General features: G+C 36.8%; 1 protein-coding gene across 3 annotated transcripts in view; it reads right to left on the minus strand.

The window, feature by feature from the left end:
* kcnab1a (potassium voltage-gated channel subfamily A regulatory beta subunit 1a) overlaps positions 1 to 21,273 on the minus strand; it is a 113,168-nt gene that overhangs the window by 60,078 nt on the left and 31,817 nt on the right. The window lies entirely within an intron of this gene.

Consider the following 21,273-nt stretch of genomic DNA (forward strand, 5'->3'; position numbering starts at 1 on the left):
TACCCCTCATCATAAAGTTCACGGAAGATCACTAAATGAATTATTTTAAGATCGCAGTCCATGACAGCCACATTACCTTTGTGTCAAACTCTTTTAGAAGGAAAGTGTGTTCTTAACCCCAGCAGTCACCTTGTGGGATTAACTCAGTCCTATTTTTTGGGGATGACATTCAGAAAGTGTCTGAGAGTAGATTCATTAACCGTCAGTGCTGACCTGAGCTGAAATCTCACTCTACATCAGCACTGCTTCAGTTTATCTGCTTTTAGGAATATAAAGCTGTGCTGAATTCCTCAGTTAACTAAAGTTAAACCTCAGCACTGCTGAATTCTCTAATCTGATTGGTCAGGTGTTGATTCATTTCCTATAACAGCAGCTTAAAAATGTATTAATATTGGTGAAGTTTAATGCAAGTTGCTGTTTATTTATCATTTATGGAAGGAGTCCCCAGTGTCAGCACTTTGTAACAGTCAGAGGTAAAGCTGGAACTTGAATTTTTTTTTTTTTTTTTTTTTTACAACACAGGAAAGTCTTCAGGACAGACGAGTTGACACTTTGCAGTTTCTCAGGTTTTTTTTTTTTTTGCCTTAACTTTAAGACAGATTAAAAAGAGCAGCTGGTTTACAGCTGCTATAACGTAAGTGAGAACAGGAATGAATTTGTTTCCTGGATGTAAAAGTAACTATAAACCAATAAAAAGTATGATTTATCATTCATTAGTAAATAAAACACTTTGGGAAGTGCTTTTATCAGAAAACATTGATTATTTTCCAATAAAAGCATGACTATTGTGTTTTATTCCTGGCATAAGGAATATCTTTTTACTGTTTATGTGGTGGTATAATGTTGTGACTTATTTTTAATTATATATTGAATTGATAAATAATCATTTTAGTTGGTTATATGGATAGTTAAGGGCTCCTCATGTGGTTCCTTTAAGGATTCCCGCAAAGAGACAACCAAAGAACCTTTACAAGTTCTAGATTTGACCTTTCTTTCCCTAAGAATGTAAGTACAGTATATACATATACAGTATACGCTTACTATAATTTATGTGACATGAATGTATGTCTCCAATGTAGGCTTATATGTGAAAATATGAAAGATGAATTAAATGATAAAATAATAAAGTACAGTGCAAACTCTTTTGCTCTTAAACTGCTGATTAATTCTAAAATTCGTACACATTTTGTAGCGATATATAACATGACGCAGCCCTAATCATATATCAGCATCCTACCATTTATAGTTGAGTATAACGATATAGTTGAGTCACATGCTTAAAAAATCATTTAGTTGTTTCTCAGATCATGATTTATTATCTCACTTTATAAACTGCAAGAGAGCGAGAGATTAATCTGCTGAAAATCTGCTCAGTAATTACCGACGTGATGAAAACTGAATCACAGATTAATGAAGGCCTGAGAGGAGGTCACACATGGACGATCATCTCCACGTGATGATTCATATGAAGCATGAAGAGAGAGGAGCTGAGACCCCTGTAGGGCTCGAGCAGATTTAAACACTCAGCTTTTATAATCATATCATCACTGATCTGTTATCTGTTATTTCTTTCCACTGTACAGCTAGAGAAAAGCAGGCAAAAGATCAAACCTGACCAAACCCCTGGCAGATATACTGTACTATTTACACAATAATAATAATCATAATAATAATAATAATAATAATAATAATAATAATAATAATAATAATAAATTGTACAATAAAAGAATAATGTTCACATGTTTATTTTTAAAAATAAAAATGTGAAAATACTTTTTTAAATTGTACAATTGATTTGATTTGTTACATTAGTAAGTTATGATAAATCTGACAATTTATTAATATATTAATGAAAACATTATTATTATTATTATTATTATTATTAATAATAATAATAGTTTTAGCCATATTCTGATATTTGGTTATCTATTTAGGTAATTGTGCTAAATTACATTGATTTTTAAAAATGTTCATGTTATTTTTATAATTTCATGTGTGAAATGATCTTATTCTACTGTTGGATATTTTTGCTTTTTTACAGTAACAATTATCTGACATTAAAATAAATATAATACGTTCAAGTTTAAGAATTTCAAGTTTCAAACTGTCCAGAAATATGCTCAATATTATTGTATTTTATTATTTGGATACTTTTCGATATAAATTTTGCATTGTTTGGGTTTAGAAGTGGAAACGGCTTCAGTGTCAGTAAAGCAGCGGAGTTTCAAGCCTGATCGGTGAGGAACAGGAGGATTTGGATCAGGAAGCTTGTCACCGGGGAGCACAGGAAGCTGGAAGACAACATCGTCCTGCTCAGTGGACACAACACTCGTAAACAAACTCCACTGCATCCATACATGGCCATACCACTGCGACATAGCGGTGTGTGAACAAATGTGTGTGTAGGTTGTGTTAGTTAGTAAGTAGAGCTGCAATGATCACCTGACATCATCACCTGTCAGGTCTCCTTTAAAACAACGGCTATGTTTCCACGCGCATCAAATTGCGTGTAAGGTCTATATTCGGGTTGCAGCCATATTCCGAATACGATGTTTATATCCGTACAGGCGCCGGAACATTCCTGTATACGTGGTTGCTGTAAGAATGCCTGACTTACCATTCCTAAATACCTAGCCTACAGCTAAGCATCTGTTAGCACCCACAATTCCTTGCGCATATATCTGCTTTCAGTGGATTTTCTGAATAAGGTGTTTACATGCAACACATTTCCAATTAAAACAGGCATATTCCAGAGGTAGGAACCGGAATTTGGGGAATCAGAATATTGTCTTAATCTGAATCGGGTAATCAGATTCCAGCGTTTACACACATGACTAAATCCTAATTAGAATGTCGCCAAATTCCCATTAATATCGGAATATTGATGTGCATGCAAAAGTAGCCAATGACTCTTCCACTCTTCCACTATTTAATCCCAGCAGTCGCTACTTTTAACACTCTAATACATGTTTTAAATGTAATGTAATGTTAGTTAAAAATGAGATTTTAGGCTGCTGATTTGATATGAATGTCGTGTGATTTTAGTTACGCCAAACAAACAAAAACAAGACAAGCTCAAAAACGAGGAAAACAAAGATGTGGGAACCGAGGCAGGATACACACACCAGAGACTTAGCACTGAAACGAAGAAACATCAGGACTTAAACAGGAAACACTGATCACAGGAGAACTGAAAACAGGTGAACTCGAGCATGTGACAGGGTCATGTGACCTGCCTGGAGTCTGTGAGGCTGATGGGAAACGAAGTCCCAAGGGGAAGCTGGATTTGGAACGATTTTATATGGATGGATTTATGGAATTAGTCACATGACCCGAGACGAGGAGACGTTAGCATCAGAGATCTATTAAAAAAAATACGTTATTAAAAATGATTTAATAAAACACAGCTGCAGGGCCTACGGTATATTTAATGCATATGTTTAAAGAGTTTGTTATTGACATTGTAATATGACATTTATTTACATTTATTTTAATCTTTATAGTAAACAGAAAATGAGGACTCACAAATCTTATATCACTTTAAAGATATTTGTACTTGAAATATAACATTTATAAATGAAAAGGTTGTTTGCACAATAAATAATAAAAAAAAAAAGCTTCCAACAGTGCCCCAAAATAAAACAGATATTTTCACATCACTTTTTCCTAATATTAAAAAAAAATTGGCATTTGACATTTTAAAATGTAGGAGCCTTTCCTGGTGTAATTTATCCTCACCACAGTTTACTGTTGTTTCTAATATAGTATTTTAATTTTGTACTAAAACTCAGAGAAAGATGAAACCACAATTATGTATTTTTAGCTGCAAACAACTGCACTGTGACTGAACGTGGGTCGGGAATAAAGGGAAATTTGGAAAACCGTCAGACCTCCTACACCATTACTGCACAAATTCTTCTGTAATTTTCTCTTTACTGTGTTATAAATTGCTTTAAAGCGAGTGAATATAGTCAAATGTATGTAGTATTTCCTATTATAACATTACAGTAAAACAATTATATGGTTCATAAACATACTTCTAGCCATTTTTTGCTCACTTTAAGTATTAAATTTTCTTATTCTTCTGGCAGGTAATGTTGCTTCTTTCCACCAATAAATGCTTAAAATGAGCAAAATGATCTGATAATAGAACAAGATTTATGATGTCAAGCTTGAATTTAGTAAAATTAGTAAATTAGCTTGAAATTAGCTTGACATTAGTAGACCATACTGTTATATTTGCTTTATTGTAATATTATATCAGGAAATACTAATTCAATTTGACAATATATTCAAGATTCACTTGTTTAGATGTGTCATTTACGGCAGTGTGGAATCATGGCTTGTCAGTGTGTCACATGCTAGTGTGAAAACAGGGCATGAAAGTAACTAAAAAATGACCATATTGTTTCAAATGTAAGAAAATTTTATATTTATTAAGGATTTTAACTCATAAAACAGTTATTTTTGATGAAGTAAAGGATGAAAAAGCAATGAAAATGGTATCATTAACAGTTAGTGCGCACACACACTTCTTCTGTCATGTCCACATCATTGTTTTTTTTTTTTTTCCTGAAAGTCACGTCACAGACTCCGTTGCCTGTGGCATTGATAACACAAACTATTTGTTCTGTAAATGTTGAAAAAAAAAAAAAAAAAAAAAAAACGCTCCCCAAGCACTTGCATTATTTACCAGTTTGCTGTGTGTGTGTGCCGTTAAACACTGCGGTGCAGCAATCAGCAGTAACAGCAATAATGCACGCCATGGGGACAACAACATTCATTATTAATCCCCTCCAGCACAACGGCAATAACACCTTCCTCCAGATTTCACAAAGTAGCAAAAAACTAAAAAAAAAGTGTTTGTGTGTGTGTGTGTGTGTGTGTTCTTGTTTCTTACATATTCAGCAGCTCATATTTTTCCTGCATGACACTTGATACACACATCAAAACTCAATGAGTCTATCACACTACATGTGTGTGTGTATGTGTGTGTGTGTGTGTGTGTGTGTGTGTGCTTTGATTCAGTTCTGGAAATCAGGGCAGAACCACTGAGGTTCTGTGAGAAAGTGCTTACGAGGAAGAAGCGCCTCATAAACTGGGACAGAGGCGACCGGAAACAAACCACGAGGCAGCATTACAGAGTGAAGCCTCATTACAGACTGAGAAAAGCATGTAAGCATGAGCAATTTATAATTACAGCCTTCTAGTAACAGCAGAGTTGCCAGGTCTGCCATTTTGTCTGCGAATTTGAGCTATTTTTGTATTTTTATACTGTAAGGATGCAAAACAGCTAAGCTGGAGTCTTTTCTATGTGTTCAGCAAACTCTTACTCTATTATACATGTATATAGGGAGCAGCTCTGATTAACACGTAGTGATTTAACAGCTGAAATTGTGGTTCAGTACTAATTAGGTTTGCTACAGTAAACACAGTATGACTGCTGTGAATAATTCATTGTTATAGATATAATATTTATTACAGTATAATGTATAATGAAAAAAGATGCATGTTTTATCTTTCCATTATACCACAGTGCTGTTAAATTCTCCATTCTGATTGGTCAGATGGTGTCGTTTCTATAGTAACAGCTCATTCGCTGGTGCTTTTACAGCAGACGCTCCACATAAACTGATTAAAGAATATACGTAATCGTTGATATGGTGAAACTTTCTGCGAGGAGACATTTATTTAATTTTTAGGGAAGGAGTCTCCAGTGTCAGCGCTTTGTAACAGAGGTAAAGCTGTAAAACTTTAAGTTTTCCGACAGCTTCGGACAGAGGAGTTTACACTTCACAGTTTCTCTGTAACATGACAAGCTGTGTTTTTTTGTCTTATTAACTTAAAGAGAGAGAAAAATGAGAGGCTGGTGATGGAACGACTGTTTATAGCTGCTGTAACGTAAGTGAGAACAAGAACTAACTTGTTTTATGAAACATTAAATGCAATTAGAAATGGATAAAAAGTATGTCATGTTGTTCTGAATTAATAAATAATGAGAAAATTGATGTAATGTAAGAGGAATAAAGAGTTCAGGATGTGCTGTTATAGGAAAATAATCAACTTCGGGCAGGAAGCAGTAACTCCGCTTCATCACACCACCCCGTCGTTGATTATTTTCCTGTAACACCTATGTGCCACGGAGTGTTTTATTTCTTTACATATTAGCAAAATGTATAACTTTTACAATGTAGTATATTTTGCAATAATATTCACAATTTTTAACATTTTAAATAAAGCTTTCAAATGAGCAATGGGGTGATTATGGTACAAAGACCTGGCAACTCTGCATAGCACACAACTTTCAGAATTGTTAACAAATATGCATCATTTATGAAAAATAAACTCAAGCTATTTGCAGCCAAGGCTGTTATTTAGTGTCACCCCACATTACTTACACCCTGTGAGTCCAAACACTGTAGAAACAGGTCATTTTATGCGGATTTATGCAGGATTTACACCACACGACGTTTGAGTCATCCTGCAATAGAGCTGTCCAGGCGAGTACAGAACCCCTACAGTACAATTACAGGCTGCATTACGCTTCTCAGAGAGCCCTTCGTCACGGTAATTACACGTGTGTGAGAGCCGTGGAGCAGGAGGCTGGACTACTGTGGCACAAATAGATATGGAGAGGAAAGTGAAGAGAGCGAGGAAGAGAGTGAGTGAGTAAATAGATAAGCGGTAAATCAATAAAAAAAGATTGAAAATTGCTTTAGAAGCAGTTGCGGTGATGTGGTGACTGACAACACAGTCACTGAAATAAAAAAGGAAGCTAAACACATGGAACGAAGGTGCGAAAACAGGCATCGAGGCAGTGATCGACGCTGAAACACTACTTTTTTCAGTCAAAGTGCCAGCAAAGCCACTCTCATAGGCATAGATTTGTTAAAGACATGAGTGACATGACCTTCCCAATGACCTCCGACCTCAAACCTGCTTAATGTATCCTAGTGTTCTCATTTTCCATTGGTGTTTAAAGGTGCAGTGCTTAAGATGGTTTGGTTTTTTGTTAAAATGACAGACAACAGAGCTTGTCACGTTACAGAGAAACCACAAAAGTATAAACTCCTCTTTCCATAAATGTCGAATAAACCTGCTCCTACTGAAAACTTATGCGGATCGTCCGCCATACACGTCCCTGTGAATGAGCTGTTACTATAGAAACGATAGAACGAGTGCAGTAATATAAACGTGTGCTTTGGAGTTAGAGGTGAAAGAAAGGTAGGAAAGGTGGTTGTTAGTGGGTGGAGAGAATGAAAACTGTTGAGGACGAGGAGTCGGGAGTAATAACGTGAAAATGCTGAAACTCTCGCTGGCATGATTGTGCTGCTGCTTTTTATAGATTAAATGTCAATACTACACATGATTACAGATTTCCTTTACTTCCTGATCCAACTCCTACGATTAAGCTTTGCCACATCGATCTACTGGGTGTGTGTGTGTGTGTGTGTGTGCGTGTGTGTGTGTTTTAAAAGTACTGATAGATTTAGCCTTGGCTTCTCCGCACTGCAGCACACTGATTTACTGCCCTCGAAGCAAAGCAGGTTTTTGTGTGTGTGTGTGTGTGTGTGTATAAGGTAATATATAGGTAAGGTAATTACACAGCAGTAGCAGGGCAGGATGAGCCACTTAACTTATTTTTAAAATTTTATTAGGTCGAATTACTTCTCTACACAGCATTGGTACCATTTTATACTGTAGATAGTGTAGATTTGTACCTACGAGCTGCTGCTGTAATCATAAAGACTGCCCTAATGCTCGTCCCAGGACACACAATCTGCAACACACACAGTACTGTTTGCCTTTACTCTCCCACTATACTGGAATGATTTTGAATCCCACGATCCGGTGTCACACAGAAGAGAATGGCTTCCATGTTGAGTCTCAAGTTTTCTTCCTCGTATCAGATTTAAATCTACGTCTGGATTTCTATAAAGCTGCTTTGTGATGATGTCTATTGTTAGAAGCACTGTCCGAATAAAATTTTATTTAACTTCTTCACTCCTTGGTGCTATCTGGCAGTCAGAAAAAAAGACAAACATCCAGTTTTGAGTGAGCCTGGCTTAACTTCAACAATTTCTCTAGAGGAAAAGTACACAGCTTTGTTAGTTCTGTGAGCAAAAAATGTAAATTTGATGGGTGCCAATAATTTTGCAGTTGACCGCACCGGGTTCAGTTTTATAACTGACATATAAACAACATACCTAGAAATGTTCTTCCTAACTTTTATACTAAATGGCTCTGGATTATTGTAATAACTGGCATCTGAATAAATGTATGCTATTTATGTTATACGTCATTTTAAAAATACTTTATAAACTGTATCAATTTAATATGAGTTCATTAAATATAGATGAACTAAAGTAATATTACATATAAATATTTAATAATTTCAAACAGCCACTTAGTATAATCATTCTAAATGTTAAAGATCATTTTATTAGGGATATAGTGCACTAAGGTGGTATAATAAGCTAGGAATAAAGCACTCAGCGTCATGCTGCTGGAGAAAAATAATCAACAATAGGGGGGTGATAAAGTGGCTTTACTTTTATCACCTCGAAGCTGATTATTTTCCTATAACAGCACTCCCTGAAGTGTTTTATTCCACTTACACCCTAGAAATTTGCCAACAATGACTTTATTAATTATCGAATGATGTACCATACTTCCTTCCATAAGTGATAAATATCTCCTTAATGCACATTTTTTTGTTAAATCACAGCATTTTAAGCCTATTATTAATAATTTGCCTTGTTTATGTGCTCCAATAACATACTAGAACCAGCACATTAATCTAAACCTGTACTTGTTTGAAGCTGTCTAAAGCAGGTTGTCGTTATAATTGTAAAATAAATGTAAAACCAAGCTAAATATCAGTAACAAGAAACATTTAGAAGAGAAATTCAGCAAGAAAACGACACAACTTATGTGTAGCGCTCCTGCTAATGTTTGTTCTGTCTGTGGCTGTGTAACACTACAGACTCTTTAATGCACCTGAGTGCTACATCTTTCAAGTAATTCAACTTCAAAATGCTAGTTTTTAAGTCATTTGTCTGCTCTGGTGAGAACTCTGCTGTCTATCCGCTGCATCTCCTCCCTTCACTGCAGACAAAGATTACCCTTTAACTATCAGAGGTGTTAACTACCCCATCCTTCCTACACACACACACACACACACACACACACCTCAGTGCAAACAACAGACCAACTCTGCATACTTTGCGTAACACGCATACATCCTTCTCAATGCAAGTCTTCTTTGTTACATTGCACACAGTACACTTTATACATGCAATAATTTTTGTCTTTTGCATTTTTTGCACTATTAGTAATTTGTAAATTTGTAGTTTACGCCTTGTGTATTATTTTCTTATGTCCTTAATTTATGTCATAGGCTGCTGGAGGAGGATTCTTCACAGAGTAAGAATTTCATTGTATGGTGTAACAGACTGTTTCCTGTACATATGACAATAAACTCTTCAATCTTGAATCTACCTGAGGTGGAAACTGTGAAGAACACAGCACAGGTTTGAAATCACTCATTCTCTCTTTCTCTCTCTCTCTCTTTCTCTCTCTCTCTCTCTCTCTCTTTCTCTCGTATCTACACTACGCTCTTCTCTCCACATGCACCTGCTCCGCACACGAGTGCAATGCTGAAGCAGGTCATTTTCCTCACACGCTTACATGTTCTAGTGCTTTAATTCCGGTTGCCATGACGATAGTTAATGTATTAAAGCCAGCTTCTTGTCCAGAAAAAAAAAACACAGACATGTGGTGTAGGTGGAAATGTTCTCAATGTACCTTCACTGTATTTCTCTAAAGAAAACAATTATGACGTAGATATTCATGTTTTGCGTGCTTATGACTAAGAATTACATTAACGTAAATGTGAACAAGGCTGTAAAGTCATATAACCGAAAGATTAAAATCACAACGAAACAATGAAAAAGTACCTTTAGCATTTGTCACAGAGGAGAAAGACATCTGATTCGATATGGTTCAGTATCCGATTCACACTTGAGTTAGCTAAGATAGAAAAATCGTACCATGATTGTACAGCATACGTCCATTTTAAGAGTGTAGTATTATCACATCATGTCCATAAACAACAGCTAGTAGATGTGAGGGCTAAAATCTAAAATCGATCAATAGCTCTAAAATGAAACAATGAGCGATAATTAATGCATTATATCATGAATCTACAGTCTGGGCTAGAAAGAAATCAGCCCCAAACTCACTTCTTGCTTCTTCAGACCATTCTACGGGTTTCCTTATAAATGTTAGTGGTGCTGTTGCACTCGATTCCTCAAAAATCTGAAATAATCCATTTTAAAACACAGCAAATAATCTGATGTAGGATGCCAAAAATGAAACTTGATATTGATGTCTGAAAGTTATGATTTGACACAAATGTAACTGATCAGAGGCGGGGGTTTCTCCAGTTAATTGGAGTGATAAGGTAATGTCAGATTTAATCGGATTTAAATCTGTACATCTATCACACATTTCCTATCATTCTCGATTAATGACCGTATTAATACTATAGTCCAGTTTAGCTTTTTAATGTGTAGCACTTTCTTAAAGAAGAAAAGGAAAAAAAAGAAAACGTGAAAGATGTTAAAATATCACCTATCTATTTGGATGGGATTAGTGTTACAAATCAAGATCTGTGCTTTCATCACTCTATATTTTATGAAAAAAAAGCTAATTTAAGTAAAAAAAAAACAAAAATCTTTCTTGGTCTCTCTTACAGATTGACTCATCTCCTGTCTCCTTCTCCAGGTAATGAAACTCGATTCCTCTCTGCTGCGAAATTACCCACACTCATGAACATCTGATTGGGAGAAAGTGCTTCTTTCTGCTTTTTCATGGATGACATGGATGACAGCTGCTGCGAAAATACTTTAGAAAAGTCACTCTTGTTCTCTAGCTGAAGAAACAGTGACAGGAAGCACACGAGGACGAGCGACTTCATGTGTTTCAATCCATCTCGTAAAGCTCCAGTGAGCAGAAAGTGCAGGCAAATCCTCTGTTTGGAAAGCAGTGTGTGTCAAATAAGTTGTGTGTAAAGGACATGGGAGAGAACAGACGGAACACACACTTCTACGTGAAAAGACTTCGCACATCGCCAACTCTCTTTCTTTTCACACACATCACAGAATAGAATTCAAATTGAATTGAAAAGCCTTATGTCACTAATAGGGTCTGTACCTGGATCAGGCTTCTGCAGGATTGTAATGCGCTTAAACATTCATGTGATAAAAAGTCCATTCTCAGATGAAATAAAAAAATGACTATGAAGAAAACCAGAACGTGGAGGTATTAAATAGTAGACAGTAAAAGGATTGCCAGGTTTCATTCATTATTTCTAACATTAGCATTTTTTATTTAAAACCCACATGCAGGGTTTAGTCTGGATCCTTTATGTAGAAATGTGCATGTAGTGTACTGTTAAAACTTCACTAAAAATTAATTATGGCCCATTTATAAGAGGGGAGAAAATAAGAAAGAAAAAAAAGAAAAGATCAAGAATACAAGAGGGAAGGACAGAGGAGACGACAGAAAAAAGTTTAAAATAGTCTATATCCACATTTCCAAGTAAAAGATTGGTCTTTTGACCAATCAGAGTGCATCCTTGACCTGTCAAACTTTTCCAGCCAATCAGACTGTAGCATTTCTTCACTCAAGTGGAGGGGTATAAGGTTTGAGTATAATGTATATACACTATATGGTCAAAAGTATGTGCACACCTGACCATCACCTTCATATGTTTGTTGAACATCTCAATCCGGATTTATTCCCTTTTGCTGTTCTAATAAGCTCCACTCTTCTGGGAAGCTTTCCACTAGATGTTGGAGCGTGGCTGTGGGGGTTTGTGTTCATTCAGCTACAAGAGCATTAGTGAGATCAGACACTGGTGTTGGTGAGGAGGTCTGGGGTTCAGTCGGTGTTCCAGTTCATCCCAAAGGTGTTCAGTGGGGTTGAGGTCAGGGCTCTGTGCAGGACACTTGAGTTCTTCCACTCCAACCTTCACACACCATGTCTTCATGGAGCTCGCTTTGTGCACAGGGGCATTGTCATGCTGGAACAGGTTTCAGCCTCTTAGTTCCAGTGAAGGGAAATTGTAATACTATAGCATACAAATACATTCTATATAACTGTGTGCTTCTGAATTTGTGGCAACAGTTTGTGGAAGAAGCACATATTGATGTGATGGTCAGGGGTGCACATACTTTTAGTCATATAGTGTATAATGGATTAATGAACGGAAGAAATATGGGGTTAATGTTCTATATTCTGATTGGTTGGACTAAAGACAGCTATAGTGGGACAAATCTGCATTTGTGGAAAAGGCTGGATTGTGGGTAAAAATTGTGTAATTTAAGAAAAGGAAGGAATACATTCTGACTGGTATTTAAAAAAAAGGGCACATTTTATACCAGTAATATATCCATGCATGGGAAACCTTTATTAACATGTCCAAAAAAATCTCCAGATTCCTGACTGGAAGAATAAAGACATGATACAGAATCATAACACATTTCTCCTTTTTTTAAGGCTCAGTTTTGTTTCCTGGCTTTACATTTTCCTGCCTGGGTGTTGTAGCCATGGTGACGTAGTCAAATGTGACATTTAAAGATGAGCAAAGGTCAATGCATTTAAAAGAAAAATCTCATAAAAACAGGAATACAATATGACCAGAGTCATGAACAACAAGATTTTTTTTAAAAAAAAAGGTCAGTTCTGTATACAGGTTGTCTTTTGAAGTAATTAGAAAACACACCACACACACACACACACATTATTCTCTACAAACCATCACTGGCATCAGGTTGGAGTTTTAATTATGATGCTTTTCATTGCTCTATTTGGATTAATGTGTAATGATAGAGATAAGAGCTGCACAATGTAGCGCTTGTAAATTGTTATCAGAATATTTTCCTCTGCGGTAACGATATCACAGATGCCTGTAAAATGCAAATGAGAGATTATCTGTCGTTTTTTTTTTTTTTTAAATTGTGTTCTCAGAGCTTCCAGATAAGCTTCCTGTCGGTGTTTTAAATAACTTCATTTTGGTTCATTTCATTTTGGTCAGATTAATGGATGCTAACCTTGAACTGTGACACTTCAGAGGTAGAGGAGTTGATTTTAATATGCAGATCAGTCACAAATTAAAGGGACAAACATATATGAAGGGTGTTAGTAAGATGCTGGGCCACCAGACCAGCTTCAGTGCACCTTGGCATTGATTCTACAGTCTGTGGAACTGTACCGGAGCGATGAACATTGTTCTTAGTTGGAGTCATGCTGGAATAGACCACACCCATCATCACTCAGAAGAACTTTGTGTTGATTTGCAGTGACGTTTCTCTCTAAAGACCTCGGCATACTTCATAGGGAGACGATGCTCCGTCAACAATATGACATAATTTGCAGAGTAAATGGACGTAATCAGAGACTTCGCTTGCCATGGTGTGCATATGGAAGCTGGGTAAACATGCTATACGACTATAAATGGGGTGTGTCCAAGCCGATTCATTCCAAGTATTGCACAGGTTCCATTAGCACGCTAAACTCGCCATGGTCAGTGCTCTCATATACAACCTTCATCCTATTTCTCTTTTCGCTTTGTAAATACAGAACAAAATAAGCAGTTCTTCCTCTTCCTCTTCCTCATGGTTTATGATTTGTTTACAGTATGTACTTCCAACTCCTATGTCACCAGAGTTGGAGAACTATGCAGGCAATCTTCTTTGTGTAGTGTAATGATCGCCTTATGATGACGTCATGTGTGCTCTCTCTCTCTATCCCTCGTGCACCTTGCCGTGTGTGTGTGTGGGTGTGTCATACCACCGCTATATATTATCTATAACCCGATTCTTACAGTAGTCATGGAAATTGTCACGAACTTGTAATAGCGCCACCTGCAGCACTGGAACCCTCATACGCAATGGCTAATATGAGACTGCACAGAGAATACAAGCTTGTAAGCTCAAGACGTATTCACACAACCCTCGCAGACGTCGTCTCCGCATTACATATGCTGACGAGTGGAGTAAACCTTTAATTTGTCATGCATCTGTGGTTGCAATATGCTATTTTTGTCCATATTGTACAGCCCTAGTAGAGAGGCTACTGTATAATCGACTCTATCTGTGTGGATTCTCATGTGATCTGAGTGCTAAGCACCGCAGTGCTGTCAGTGTGAAAAGCCTCACCTGCTCTGCTTCAGTTTTTAATCACGAGCTCACAGCTGCCGCCTCTCATTACGCCAACACCTTGAAATTCCTCGCTATTCCGTGCTTTTCCCAAAAGTGCCATACAGAAAGTGTCTGTTTGCCGCTCAACAGAGGCTCAGTTACCTCTGAAAAATAGAAACGAGATATTTACTGCAATCTGAGTGTGTGTTATTGGGCACAGCTGTTTGTCCAGTGAGTGTCTCATATTCCAGTGTAAAATGATCTAAACGCTGTTTGAGGCAGGGCTGGACGATTTGACAAAAATCGCAGTTCTCAAAGAGATTTCTCAAAGACACAATACTTATCACGATATATTGCGATGATTGTTACGATGATTGTTACAAATTTCTCAGCAATCCAGTAGCGCTGCTTAAAAAAACTGTTAGATACTTTAATTAAACTCTACAAAAATAAATCCATTTTTATAGTCAAAATAACATTATTTATTATAAATAAATAAATAAATAAATAAATTTACACTGCAAGGAGAATATTTTTACCTAATCTTTCAAAAATTTAATATTTTTTAATAACAATTTTAAAGATTTAACATCAAATCAGCTGCTTCCAGTCAGTGTGTGATATTTCAACATGTTTTATAATTAGATTTATATTTATATTATATTAGATTTATAAATAATTATATTATCTAATTAAATAAAAACACTTCACAGTGTCTACAAAACTGCATTGTGACATAATTTATCACACTACTGATGTTATTTCATCGTACTGCCCAGCACTAGTTTGAGTTTTAAAATGTCTTGCATAAGTATTCACCCCCCCACACCCCCCCGAACTGAAATGGACTTCATTGCATGGGTGATATTCTTTCCAATTTTAATAATGCATTTAAAAGTTAAAAGTAATTTATTTTATTTATTTTTGAATAACCAAACCCTGATTGATACTTTGTCCTGGACTTGTTATGATAGCTTCTTGGTCTTCATGATGCTGTTTGTTTAGGTTCTATAACAATCTCTGGGATTCTTCCATTAACAGGTATAATTAAGTGACTTCTCATGACTACTTTAGGGGTTTCAAAGCAATGGGGGTGAATATTATTCAATCACTACTATTAAAATTTTTTGTTAGTAAATAATTTTGCAAACTATATCGATTTTTCCCTCCACTTCAATATTATATATATATATAATATATAAATTCATGACACAGAACCCCAATTAAGTTCAAAGGGGGTGAATACTTATGCAAGGCACTATAAGTTTCTCAACAGCTTCAGCACCTGTTGCTGCTTATGAAAATCAAAGAGTGTCCTTTTGCTGTAAAGTCTCAGACCCACGCTTTGATTTGCATTACTCTGGAGCGTAGTCTATTCATAATCACACTTTCAATACACTCCTGTTCAACACCGACGCCTAAATCTCACCCAGCCAGCTGCAACAACACAGCCAGCTGTGTCACGTGACCTCACATGACCACTTCCTTTAATCCACTCTAAGGTACAGTTCATCCCTTTCACACTGGCACCTTTAAATGGGAATTTAATGGCAAGGGGTTAAGTGTGGATAGCAGAAAATCTAGGAAAATGTACGCAATAATCTATCATATATAAATACAGTACAAGGGTAACTATTATGTGTGAACAGAAGCTGATACATTACAGATGTGCTGATCTTTTGAGGAGACGTAAAGGCTTCTTTCACATGAAACTTTTCTTCTGCAGAACAATTGCTGGCTGCAGCTCTTTTTGTGCTGATATGAAAAAAAAGCTTACACAAAACCACAACTTTGCTCCTACCACTTCTAGCTAGTTTGTAACTAACTAGCCTAGATTGCGCTGGAGATGCACACGTTGTTATTTTTAGTTACACTCCAACGTTGGAATATTGGCAATGAAAATATTTTCCATCCAAGATGTCTGTCCAAGAGATCTGCTCACTAACAAAACACATTTTTCACTTTGTCCTGCATGTTTGTTTTTCTCAGTTGACCTGCAACTTGTGGCCTGATCGATAGACAGATTTCCCTGGACAGGAAAGCTTGATGTCATTCTGCAATTATCTGAAAATGCTTTAACTTTGAAAGCAGCTCCGTTCCACCTGTCTTGCACCCACTTCCCTACAGGATTACACGTAAAACGTGTGCTGATGATTGAGAAAAAAAGTGATGAAGTGATTTAGTGTGTGTTTGGGTAAAGAGGTGACATAATCTAGTGTGTATTTGTGTAAAGAGGTGAAGTGGTCTAGAGTGTATTTGCATAAAAAGATAATGCAATATAGTGTGTTTTTGGGTGAAGAGGTGAAATGATCTAGTGTATATCTGCGTAAAAATTGAAGTGATCTAGTGTGTGTTTGGGTAAAGTCGTGAACGATCTATTGTATATTTGCAGAACGAGTTGGAGTGATCTAGTGTGTGTTTGGGTAAAGAGGTGAAGTGATATAGTGTATATTTGCATAAAGAGTTGGTGTGATCTAGTGTGTGTTTAGATAAAGAGTTGGTGTGATCTAATGTGTTTGGCTAAATTAGTGGAGTGATCTAGTGTATATTTACATAAAGAGTTGGAGTGATCTTGTGTGTTTTTGGGTAAAGGAGTGAAGGGATCTATTGTAAATTTGCATAAAGAATTGGAGTGATCTAGTGTGTGTTTGGGTAAAGTGGTGAATGATCTAGTGTATATTTGTGTAAAGAGAAGAAGTGATCTAGTGTATATTTGCATAAAGAGGAGAAGTGATCTAGTGGGTAAAGAGGTGAAGTGATCTAGTGTATATTTGCATAAAGAGGAGAAGTGATCTAGTGGGTAAAGAGGTGAAGTGATCTAGTGTATATTTGCGTAAAGAGGTGAAGTGATCTAGTGGGTAAAGAGGTGAAGTGATCTAGTGTATATTTGTGTAAAGAGGTGAAGTGATCTAGTGGGTAAAGAGGTGAAGTGATCTAGTGTATATTTGCCTAAAGAGGTGAAGTGATCTAGTGGGTAAAGAGGTGAAGTGATCTAGTGGGTAAAGAGGTGAAGTGATCTAGTGTATATTTGTGTAAAGAGGTGAAGTGATCTAGTGTATATTTGTGTAAAGAGGTGAAGTGATCTAGTGGGTAAAGAGGTGAAGTTATCTAGTGTATATTTGCGTAAAGAGGTGAAGTGATCTAGTGTATATTTGCGTAAAGAGGTGAAGTGATCTAGTGGGTAAAGAGGTGAAGTGATCTAGTGGGTAAAGAGGTGAAGTGATCTAGTGTATATTTGTGTAAAGAGGTGAAGTGATCTAGTGGGTAAAGAGGTGAAGTGATAAAGTAGTCTAGTGTGTGTTTTAATAAAGCGGTCGAGTTGCGAGGCTCAGGTAGTTTTAGAGCGTTTTAAAGCTGCTCTTCATCGTCTCTCCTGTGCTTCTGAAAGCGTCAGGCCTCGGGGCAGAGACGAGACTCTAATGGATCTAACGCAACACTGCTGGATTTGCTAAGGGGGAGAAAGAGGTTTATTGGTAACATTCAGTCACCCTGATGCTTCACAACACCAGAGGACACAAACTATGTGTCTTTTCCTTCCGTTTTATTTTCGAGCTGATTTGCTTTTAATATCCTGCTGTCTCATAAAACCTCAATCCAGACACTGCGTAATAAAAGCAGATGAACTGCAGCAAGCCTCGGCGTGTTACTGATACCATCCTGGAGTTGATTATTTCCCTATAACAGCATGTCCGCAAGTGTTTTACTCCTCTTACACAACAGCAATTTGCCAGCCATTACAGTTCTGTTTTTATTAAAGAACAAGCCATCAGACTTTTTATCCATTTATAGTTACATTTACTATTGTGTAATATCTGCAAAACAAGTTCCTGCTCTCACTTGCATTACAGCAGCTATAAACAGTCGTTCCCTCATCAGCCGCTCTTTTTCTTTCTATCTTGAAGTTAATAATGATAATAAGCTTGTCATGTTAAAGAGAAAGTGTAAAATATCGGAAAACGATGTAAAAAGTTAAGTTACAGCTTTATCTCTGAGTGTTACTGAGCCCTGACACTGGAGACTCCTTCCATAAATGTTAAATCTCATCTCATTACAGGAACAATGAAACATTTTGCTATCTATTATTAGACTTAGATGATGTGGAGCATCTGCTATACAAGCTGTTACTATAGACACGATAACATGTAATAATGAGCGCATTAATGTAAATGTGATTTACAGACTCAATATGGTCAGAGCTGCTGTTATAGAACATTAATCAACAATAATCATCAATTAATCATGAATAATTCGGACCAATCAGCAGACTCCAACAGCACTGTGGTGTAAAATGTAACAGAAACACCTGAAGTCATGTTAGCAGTATGTGGTGTGTGGTGCAGGAAACCTGGAAATTCATTACTGATGGAATTTTTTTTATCAAACCTTCAATTTTTTCAATGTTAACTGTAGTCAAGGGACCCACTGGATTCTTTTTTCCCATCTGGAACAACATGAAATTCGAGTGATTGGATTTGAAGAACATGCTGTACCATACAACCAGGACTTTACAGAAATGTGAGAAAAAGAAATAAAGCATGAAAGAAATAAAGCATGAAAGAAATAAAGGATGAAAGTACACCTTTTTGATTACACATCTGTCTTAATTTACCTTCCTCATCCATGATTCAGAGTGTTCAAATTAAAGATATTTATCATAATCAACAATTCTGCATCTACATTCAGCTTTAATTAGAGAACTACTTATTACTCATTTATAACTGGTTTATTACTGAACCGTAAATTAAAGTGGTACTGTTTCTCTGTTTTGTTTCATTGGAACATTTGTAATCATTGTACATCATTTTTTTTATTTTATAAAATTTTTTTTGATCATTTTCATTAAGGTTGCCAATAATTCTTTAACTGTGTCTTTTATTTAAATTGCCTCTAAAGAAACGATCCTAGTGAAGCGACAGTTTCCATTTTTCTAACAGCTTTAGTTAGTGAAATAGGAAGCGTGCCAGCACATCTCATGCTTGTCATGGCTGACCTTTTTCGGCGGATCTGGAAGGAGCAAGTGGCCGCTCGGCTCAAATCCGGAGCTGCTGAAAGGTCAGAGACAAAACTGAGCCGTCTACACCAACACAGCGGTGATCACTAAACCCTCCTCACAGGGCTGATAGTGACGAGAGGAAACATCACTCAGGCTCTCACACTCTCACATCATCACGCTGCTGGCACAGGATTCATGTGAAAGCGTGTGAAATGTACAAGGCGTTTCTGAATGAAAGAACAGACGGAAACTGCAACTAAGCATCAACTCTCCTGCTGAGAGCCCAAAGCTCTCCGTGATTGGTTCCTCTTTTAAACCGAACCCTTCAGCTGGAGAAGCAAAAAAAAATGAGATGTTCCATATTGCTCTTCATTCTGATCATGTGATTACTCGAGAGAATTTTACCTTTACATTTATTCTTTTGGCTGATGCTTTTATCCAAAATACAGTTCAGCTAAGCAGGTCAAAGGTTAAAGGTTAAAAGCCATGCTCATGGACCCAACACTGTCAGCTTGGTGATGTCGGGATTTAAAACTAATCGCCTTTCTATACGTAGTTAGAAGCACACTGCAGAAAAGTGATGCCAAGTGAGAATATCATGAGAATACCATCACATTTAGTGATTATTTCTCATTATGAGAAAACATTTTTACTAAATTCATGCCTTTATTTGAAATTGTTTCTAAAATAAAACAAAAATCTATCTGCAGCTCCTTCTCCATAAAGACAGGAAGGTCAAGAAAGGAATGATCCATCCTTCATTTTATTTATTTATTTATTTATTTATTTATTTATTTATTTATATTTTAATGTCCATTCTTAAATAATACTTAAATATTATTTTTAAATAAACATTTATCTATCTATCTATCTATCTATCTATCTATCTATTTGTTGGTTTGTTTATTTAAAGTTGATAATTTGAGTAATAATATTTGTTTATCTGTTTATTTGTTTGTTTGTTTGACCAAAGTTCAGAAAGTCTAACTCACACACTACAAGCACAGATAAGACATGAAGTCTGTTTTTTTGAAATTATCTTGTTTTTGTTTGTTTTTTTGAGATTTTTAAGGTGACTTACAATCACTTCGTCTTCACACAGGAATGGCGTTTCCTCAGCTCCAGTTAGGCCTAAACATAAACGGCTTCCTATTCACTACAAATGCTCACTACCCAGGGTACGATAGAAGGGTCCAACATAACAGTTTAATACTAACAGCAATATTATACAGTACAGTAGAATGGGGATGTTCATTTCGAATGTGTGTGTGTGTGTGTGTGTGTGTGTGTGTGTATCTGTCAGTGGACATACGTGTGATTGCATGTCAGTCAGCATTCGTGACTACAATGATGTTTTGATGGACATGAATTGTAAAAAGCATTATTTCTCGACTGTTCATGACACTGCAGAAGAGACGCGTAATGCCTTTTAATGCCTCACTGACAAACCTGACAACAATACAATAACACACACACACACACACACACACACAGAGAGAGAGAGACAGAGAGACAGAGAGACAGACAGAGGGAGGGGGGATAGACAGGCAGACTGAGAGACAGAGAGAGACAGACAGAAAGAGATACCGACAGAGAGAGAGAGAGAGAGAGACAGACAGACACAGAGAAAGAGAGAGAGAGAGAGAGAGAGAGACAGAGACAGAGAGACAGACAGAGGGAGGGGGGATAGACAGGCAGACTGAGAGACAGAGAGAGACAGACAGAAAGAGATACCGACAGAGAGAGAGAGAGAGAGAGACAGACAGACACAGAGAAAGAGAGAGAGAGAGAGACAGAGACAGAGACAGAGACAGAGAGACAGACAGAGGGAGGGGGGATAGACAGGCAGACTGAGAGACAGAGAGAGACAGACAGAAAGAGATACCGACAGAGAGAGAGAGAGATAGAGAGAGAGAGAGAGAGAGAGAGAAAGATAGACAGGCAGACTGAGAGATAGCAAGAGACAGACAGAAAGAGATACTGACAGAGAGAGAGAGAGAGATAGAGAGAGAGAGAGAGAGAGAGAGAGAGAAAGATAGACAGGCAGACTGAGAGATAGCAAGAGACAGACAG

The sequence above is a fragment of the Pangasianodon hypophthalmus genome, chromosome 6, assembly GCF_027358585.1.
Source record: "Pangasianodon hypophthalmus isolate fPanHyp1 chromosome 6, fPanHyp1.pri, whole genome shotgun sequence".
NCBI lineage: Eukaryota > Metazoa > Chordata > Actinopteri > Siluriformes > Pangasiidae > Pangasianodon > Pangasianodon hypophthalmus.